The 6427-nt window shown below is 37.2% G+C and overlaps 1 pseudogene; it reads right to left on the bottom strand.

The window, feature by feature from the left end:
• Window positions 1-753: 753 nt before the first annotated feature.
• On the bottom strand, window positions 754-5107 carry LOC120155173 (annotated as a pseudogene).
• Between the last annotated feature and the right edge of the window lie 1320 nt (window positions 5108-6427).

Here is a 6427-nt window from a genome sequence, read left to right on the forward strand (position 1 = left end):
GAGGGCTTGTCTGTCGAGAAGAGCCAGTCTTCTTCTTCATGCCCTCTGGTTGCTTTCCTGAAAGAGGTTGATATAGATTTTTCTGATACAGAAAATCTTCAATCTGCATCTTCCAAAAGCCAAAGTCCGCACCATCGAACTTTTCAATTTTCACCTTCCCTTCGTCTGCAGCCATCGCTCCCACTCGAATCTGGCTTCGTTTGGATCGTTTCTGACAATTTCTGCGAACCGCCGTGTATTAGAACACCTCCGTCGACAAACTCGTATCGCCGACCGAATTTCACTATTCACGAAATTCACTATTCACGTGAATAGTAATGAATAGTAACCTCGAGAAAATTGACAAAATTCACAACCAAAAGCTCTGATTACCAGTTGTTAGGAAATAAACCGAGTACGAGTAATTTCCCTATAACCAGATTTGTAAGAATGCGAAATAAAAGCGGAAAAATAATACCCGAAATTGATAACGGAGTTCAGCCAATTGTGCTTACGTCTCCGGGCTGCTGCAGATCTTTTACTAAGATAAAATTTACAGGTGTTTACACAACACACTTGAGAGAGAACTAGAAGATTTTGGGATGATTTTGAAGCTAAATGAGCTAGGGTATTTATAGTTAAAACTTAGGGACTAATATTGTAATTAAAAATAAAAATATTTTGGGCAGCCCCCCTCCCCAATTTGTTTTAGCAGCCCCCCCACCTTTGAATATCAAGCAGCCACCGGCTGCTAGTATTCATATTTGACCAACATCATCTGATTCGTAACTATACTGTGATATTAATTACTCAAATAAATAGACATAAAACAAAAGTTTCCAGAATTACAGATTGCAACATGGCCAGTATTCGTATAAACCACAATGTTGGAATGAAAAGCAATGCAGAAGCAGCCATTCCGGCGAGTTAACCAAGTTCTTCAGCTTATTGTTCAAAGTAAAAACACCACTTTGAGCTATGACTTGCCCTTGATATTTTTAAACGAGAACGTTGCCCTTTGGACTTGCTTCAGGAAGCTTGGCCTTCAAAGTGTTATCCTTCATAGCTGAGGTAGCTTCAAAGAAGACTTCGATACGTCAACATCAGGGGGTGTAATTTTCGTCATCCATTGCCGCACTGGGCTAGGCTGGTTCTTCCATGGAGGTTTACTACAAGAAGCCTCCCCACAGTTGTTTTCCTCGTTCATATTCCCACCTTCCGACAATGCTATATGATTTCTTATCAAGTTGTCCAGTACATAATTTGAGCTTAGTCCATGCATCTCGTCAAGCTTATTCTTTCTTCCCTTGTTCCCATATTGAGTAGCTTGTTTTTCCGAAATAGTTGCTTCAGTGGTGTTCCCTACAGAAAGTACCTGTTCTGAATCTGCCAACTGGGACTTTTTATTTTCATTACTCGTAGCTCTGCCCATCTTTTCTTCAGATTTAATTTGTAAGCCGGATGGATGCTGGCTTTTAATCTTCTCATGATGAAAGTTTTTCTCAGCATGATTTGATTTCTGTAGTTCCTCACCGTCATAATTTAGAGCTTCATCTTCATGTGAATTCATGTCAACACTGCTTGGCTTGTTCAGCTCAAAACAATTTGAATCACTGCTAGCAGAGTCTTCCTCGTCACAAGCATCTTTACCAGCCTCATTTAAAGGGATAGATTCAAGTGACTTCCTCCTATCCTTTCGCGACAAATAATCAGTACACTTGGAATCCGAACTACCAATATGTTTAGCTTGAAGGAAGGTCTATTTCAAAACCTAATCTGTCCACTATTGGATTCTGTTTGGAGAAACCAGACTGAGCTTCTTCTAGCTTAATCTGCGCCCGCTCGTCAAGCCATGATTCAGATATATGAAGAATCAAACGATCATGGTCAGCCACCTGTCCAATCTTCATTGGATTCTGTCTTAGTGTATGCACCTCCTTTCGTAGCTTTTGATTGCCTTCGCAAACTCATCGCAAGATCTTCCAAAAGCTTCCTCGATTTCCTTTCCCTGTCAAGGTCTTTCAAGGCATTAGAAAGAGAAACTTTTGACTCAAAGACTTCATGAGCTAACTTCCTGTGTAGATTCTCGGATCGTTTTCTTAACTTTCTCTCATCTTCTAGTTCATCCCTTGCCGACTGTACAGCAGCATGAATCCGGTCCTGTTCTTTACTCTTCCTAACCAATTTGTCTTCAGCAATCTGCTTCATCAAACCATCAATTTCTCGTCGACAAGCTTGCTGATCTCGTAGCAATCTTTGATCCTAACACGGGAATGATCTAATTCCTTCTTCAATGCTTTTATCAATGATATATTGGATGCATGTGTTCTTCCAGACTCCAAATATGGTTTAGTACTTTCAGCAGTTCTGTAGATGTTTGAGATTATAATGTGACTCACCGATTCTTCCCCTAAAACTTATGGAACTGCCAGGTGTGACTGCAGGATTATAAGGTGCAACCTGAAAAGGGAGGAAATGCATGTTGAGACTCTAGATGGCCCGGAATGTGAAAAAAAAAACAAGTGGGAAAGATCTACAAATAAGCAAACAATACAGGGAGTGAAAGGACGTTCTCTGCATTCAATTTCAGCACCGTTGTTTCTGTTAATATCAACATTTAAGAAATCCTAATCAAAAATGCTTTCCTATCAACAAATAACACCCTATTAACTCAACTCTCAAATGCTTTCCTAGGAAAGCATGCTATGTATTTCTATGATTGGAATAAAACATGAAATATGTAAAAAATCTAATTAAGATGCCATGAACACCCAGCTATATTTTAACTTAGAACCTAACTCAATAACATAAAGAATTAAATTTTAGTTAGAGCCTAGGGGAAATTAGTCAGACTACAACAAAGACGAATCAACTTGGTCACAAGGCTGAAGCTCGTCCCCATATTCAAGACTCCTAAAAACCATTATTCCCTTAGCTCTAAGTCGAGTAGCTTCAGTTGAAGTATCAATATAAGAAAGAATTATAATTGTTCAGCTTGGGGGCTTTGTGAGTTGTGACTATGTTTCTTTTTTATTTTGATAGAATAGTGGCCTCATTAAAAACCCCCTTCTAATCCTCCATGTTATGTGAGTAACATGAAGGATTAAGGAAGAAGGAAAAGAGTGCCTAGAAAATTTTATTCATAAAAACAATAATACATAGGTAGAGCCTAACAGACTCCAAAACCTCCAAATGAAGAACATAAGACTCAACTCCAAAACTTACAACAAGAATATAACATTTCCTTCAAAAAACATAACCAATATAAACCAAGAATCACCCTATCCCATCTTTAGCTAGTTTATCAGCTTCCCAGTTTGCCGCTCTCAAAATATGCTTTATAATAATATCCTTTCTTGCCAACAGCTCAACTATATCGTTCACCAAGGATAGAAACAAAGGGGGGCATAAGCCCGGATTCTTGATCCACTTCAAAGCATTAATTGAGTCAGTTTCCAGAATAAACCTCTTATTAAGAACATAACCTTGCTCTTCCATAAGACACAGCCCCCTCTTAATCGCCAACAACTCTGCCATGACAGGAGGACCTCCCCCTACTGGTTCAGAGAACCACTGAAGCAACACACCTTTAGTATCCCTAACCAGACCTCCAATACCACCTTTATCCCAACCCGAAACCATCGCTCCATCAACATTTAGCTTTAAGAACCCATCCAGGGGAGGAACCCATCCAGGGGAGGAACCCAGCAAGAAGATTGAGAGCAGTCCCGTCGTTTCTTTTCCCTCGAATCGGCAAGTTTTAAATCACCTACTAGTGACTATGTTTCTTATATAATACATATATTGCTGCTGATCACTGCAGGTTATATTGGTTTGGTTGCTCCATGCAACTATGCATTTGAGCCGTGTATGTGACCACCTTTCCTATTGTGTACATATTTTACAGATAGTACAAATTTCAGTAGGAAGAAAATAAAATTTACCTCCATTGAACTGCCATAGCTTGCAGGCGATACAGGCTGTAGGGCATGATTATTGTTTTCAATCGATCGATGGTGTTTCATCAGTGTTTGAGCAATATGCCTCCTCAAACTACTAGAACTCTCTGGCTGATATAAGAAATAAAACAGAAAGTTAGAGACAGAAGGTCTTTTACAAGCTCGGGTAACCTCTAAAGCTGTGTTCTTGTACAAATGGCTGAAGACATTGTCCCGAAGCCACCAAAGACTGGATTAAATCAACTATACTTTGCTGGGTCATCTATTTACTAATTATCAATTAATGATTCTCACTCCTCATTGTAAAACTGTTTAGCACCATTAGGTTTTGAACTCGTTTAAAACGCTTGACAATTTTTTCCCCAATCAAACATGAAAAAAGGACATTACAAACTTATAATCTAACCTAACAGACAAGAAACACTCTATGGACCAACAAAAATATAGTAAAAATTTGGCAGAACAATAATCAAATAACCAATATGGATCATATGAAGACTGAAAATATTGTTTTATCAACATAAACTGCAAACATCATCTCAGCCCAGTTAAAAGGAGAATAAGAAAAGAACAAACCATGTCCTCGTTTACCAAATACAAGACCCAAATACCAAATCAATCAACTCAATCTCACCAATAGGAAGGGGGAAACCCTTTAGAAAGGAAACAAACATACGAGAACAAAAATGAAAAATGCACACACATATAAACATAAGTAAAGCATGGGACAAAGAAAAAGAAATTGAAATACTTAGTCAAAGAAAAAGAAATTGAAATACCTGGTCAGGGTCGGAGCTGGGGCTAGGATCAGCCAAGAAATGAGAAAAATCAATGGCTTGGTTCTTGTTGTGGTGGTGGCGTTGGTGGTACCGGCCATTAGTGTTGTTAACACCACCTCTATGCATTTTATGAGGACGATAGGGAGGTATAGATGGAACTCCCACAATGAAGCCGCTAACTTCCTTGCAGAAACAGCGTCAGGAGGAGGAGGAAGAAGAAGGGAGTTGTAATGATGAAGGAGAGCCTGAGGGTCGTAAAGTTTCCAAGGAGTGGGGTACAGGGAACCTCTGTTTTCCCATTCCCTACCAATAATACCCTCCGACTCAACTTTTCACGCAAATTTTCTCCTTTTCTGCTAACACTTCTCCACTTTTTTCTTCCTTTTTCATCACTCTCTCTCTAGCCTTCAAAAGTGTTTTATTTTAAACAATTAGTATTATTTTATTTTCTTTTTGCTGTTTCTTTGCTTCTGGGTTGTAGTTTATACAGTGAAAAAAATTTCTTTTTGGAGGGTATTTTGAGATTAGTACTGTGATCGATCTTCCACGGAAGCATTGACAAACAAAAAAGGAAAAAAAATTAATATTAGAATTGGTTGGATTACCTGTCAAACATTTAGTTGAGCACCCGCCAAATATAGTATATGTTAGAATTTTTAGTAATTATTATAGATATGAGTACATTTACAAACATAATTATTTAAATATATGGTTTTTAAAAGAAATAATATTTTCTTTAATTATTTTTTAATGAATTTTTTTTCTAGAGAGAACCGCCAAATATCTTAAATGATAAGTATGTAACATAAATCTTCAAAAAAGTCTTTTATTTGTTTTGAATTTTATGCAAATAAAAATGGTTTAATTTGTGATTTAACCCTTGAACTATATCAGTTTTTCCACTCCTAAAATTGTAATGAACCGAAAGTTTATCCGATTCATAACTGTACTATGATATTTATTAATCAAATATTCAAATCGGATTAATTGATTAAAAAAATCATATAATGATGTTATACCCAAAAAATTAATTAGATATACATACTGTTGAAAATTGGCACACCAAATTGCATCAATTGTCAACATTATGGGTGGCAATTTGGTGGCATTAATGGGGTGGCAAAATTGGTCAAATTTGGCCACCAAATTGTTAAAAATTTTGGATGGTAAAACTATACAATTAGTCATTGTAATTTAGGATATTTACAAATTAGTCCTTAAAGCTTCAACTATAAATACCCTAGCTCATTTAGCTTCAAAACCATCCCAAAGCATTCTAGCTTTCTTCCAATACTAGAGAGAATTTAGAGAGTTTCTTGAGAGTTGTTTTCTCCTTTTTATCAAGAGAGAATTATCATTGTTTTCTCCTTGGTAGATCGAGAGAGGTTGTAATTCCTATTTTCTCATAGTGAAATTCTTCTACCGTTGCCCGTGATTTTTACCCTATATAATTCAGGGGTTTTCCACGTAAATTTTGTGTCTCTTTTTATCTTCATTTTTATTTTCTCAAATTATCAGTTGCGATTTTGCTCTATCCGATAGCCGTCTTCCGCAACAATTGGTGTCCGAGCTAGATTATAGTGTGTAATATATGCTTATTGTCTTTGTGGTTGCCACCAAAAGGTGGATCCTCCAATATAAGAAAGTAAGAAGTTATTACACATTCTTTGAAGGTTCCAGAGAACTATTCACGATAGTGAAATAGTGGGA

This window comes from Hibiscus syriacus, unplaced genomic scaffold (genome assembly GCF_006381635.1).
Source record: "Hibiscus syriacus cultivar Baekdansim isolate YM2019G1 unplaced genomic scaffold, ASM638163v2 tig00111166_pilon, whole genome shotgun sequence".
Taxonomy (NCBI): domain Eukaryota; kingdom Viridiplantae; phylum Streptophyta; class Magnoliopsida; order Malvales; family Malvaceae; genus Hibiscus; species Hibiscus syriacus.